This window comes from Helianthus annuus, chromosome 9, assembly GCF_002127325.2.
Source record: "Helianthus annuus cultivar XRQ/B chromosome 9, HanXRQr2.0-SUNRISE, whole genome shotgun sequence".
NCBI lineage: Eukaryota > Viridiplantae > Streptophyta > Magnoliopsida > Asterales > Asteraceae > Helianthus > Helianthus annuus.
The window spans coordinates 41,970,698-41,973,009 of NC_035441.2; the positions used below are offsets into that span (position 1 = coordinate 41,970,698).

The following is a 2,312-nucleotide window of genomic DNA, read 5'->3' on the forward strand; positions in this document are numbered from 1 at the left end:
TTATGTAGAGTATCTGCAAATAATCGATGTTAATCGCTATTTATCGCTTATGCCATCGCGCTCGCAACTCGAATATCGCATTTGTGGTTATTGATATATGTGTGTGTGCCTTATGTGTTACTTGTGCATGTTAATTTGTGTCATGTGTGGTAATCAAACGAATCGCAATTGAACTCAATCGCAATCAAATCGCAAACACTCGACGAATAAGAAATAAAGATGCTTATATGTAGGGGTGTTCAAAACCGGATATCCGAAAATTCGGATATCCGAATTTCGGATATCCGAAAATTTCGGATACTCAATATCACTATCCGAATCCGAATCCGAAAATTCGGATATCCGAATTTCGGATATCCGAATTTTCGGATATCCGTTCGGACAGTGAAACGGATATCCGAATTTTAAAACAAAAAAAAAATTCAAATTCAAGTCTTAATACTACATCACCAACAGTAACCAACTAACCATTAGTCCAGTCTTAATACAAACCAAAACAATCCAGCAATAACCATTAGTCTAGTCAAATTAAAGTCTTAATACAAACAAAATACTAAGATGTTCAAAAAAGGCAAATAAAGACAATTCGTGGTTCGAAATTAAAGACATAATCTTCCAAATAAGATAGCCCAAAATCCAATCCATCTCCCAACTTCCAATCTAACCAAAAACCTGAATGCAAATAAAAAAGAAAAGTAATAAGAACAAGTGCTTAAAGGAATTGAAATATTAATACGAAAAGGAATTGCTTTACTAACTAGTGAACCATATTCCAACTTTCCAAGTAGCAAGCATGCTCAAAAACCATGACAACCTGTTAAAATCCAAAACCAACAAACCATTTCAAACAATAAGTTGCTTTTAACATATATCACTAAGTTTATTAAAACAAACCGTTACCTTATGCCGTTTCGGATGTTTCATAACTTTCATCAACCGTTTCATCAATGATAATGGTGGGTTGTTCCAAGGCTAACTCCTTCATACCTATGATACAATAGAGAAAAAAAACATATTAAGCAAATACCAAAAGTTAAGACACTTCTCAACTGCTCTTCCTAATAAGCGAATCTAATAAGCAAATACCAAAAACAATCTAATAAACAATCTAATAAACTGATGTATTCTATAACTTATTACTATTATTATTTCGATCAATAACTTTTACGTAAATGCCTTAATTTTTTACTTTAACATTCAAGTTTTTTTTTAACAGAAACCTAATACCCAAAAACAATCTAATAAGCGAATCTAATAAGCAAATACCAGTTGAAGCCAAACATTCTGTAAAAACTAAAGACAGAAACCGAATACCCAAAAAGGTATATCAAAATGCCTTAATTCTTTACTTTAACATTCAAGTTTTTTTTAACTGTGTTGATGTTTACACATCTTATGTTGCTACAAATTTCCGCCTCTAGAAATCTCAAAACTTTCTTCATATAAATTAATATTTTTCATTGGTTTTATATTTTCAATAATTACCAGTTGAAGCCAAACATTATGTAAATACATAAGTGTATATGAAGAAGAGTGTGTACTCACCTTGTTTGACCCAAATAACCTGTTGCAAATCAAGCTTTCTGCAATGAAACATGTTGATCGAATTGGGTCAAGCTTTATCAACGACAACAGGTAGACATAAAAATAAAAAAATAAAAAGCTAAAAAAAGGAGAGAGTGTTTAGAGTGAAGTGAGGTAATACCGATGATGAGTTTGGTTCCTTCTTAACTGCCGTCGATGATGAGTTCTCTCCAGTCTCCACTCGCCGTCGATGAATCAATGAGTTCTCTCCAGTCTCCAAACGTGTAAATAAAACCCTAGATCGATAGATTCATGGAGATTAGAGACTAGATCGATGAAGTTTATAGGGAAATAACATCGATGAAGTGTGGAACCAGATCGATAAAGTGAGGATTGAGTTTGATTCAGTCATGGAGTGGGGTGGGGTAGCGTCTGTGGAGTCGTAGAGAAGAATGAGAAAGAGAAGAATGAGATCTAGGGTTTACAAGGAAATAAGGAAAATGGGTATTTATATATAATAATTAAAAATAGTATATTTAGCATTTCGGATATCGGATATCCGAAATATCCGAAACTTTTCAGAATTAGTATCCGAATCCGAATCCGAATTTTCGGATATCCGAAATTCGGATATCCGAATTTTCGGATATCCGAAAATTCGGATAATTCGGATTCGGAATTTCGGATATTTCGGATTCGGTTTCGGATTCGGATTTTTTTGCACACCAGTTATATGTAGATATAGTATGACAATTAGTGGAGAAGAGATAGTGCAAGATATGAATGGT

The 2,312-nt window shown here is 33.4% G+C and overlaps 1 long non-coding RNA gene across 1 annotated transcript; it reads right to left on the bottom strand.

The window, feature by feature from the left end:
• Positions 1-427: 427 nt before the first annotated feature.
• LOC118481967 lies at positions 428-2,001 on the bottom strand. The gene is made up of 5 exons (XR_004866468.1): positions 1,706-2,001; positions 1,546-1,583; positions 901-987; positions 759-814; positions 428-672 (listed from the first exon to the last, which is right to left on the bottom strand). It is a non-coding gene; the product is annotated as an uncharacterized LOC118481967 (long non-coding RNA).
• Positions 2,002-2,312: the final 311 nt, after the last annotated feature.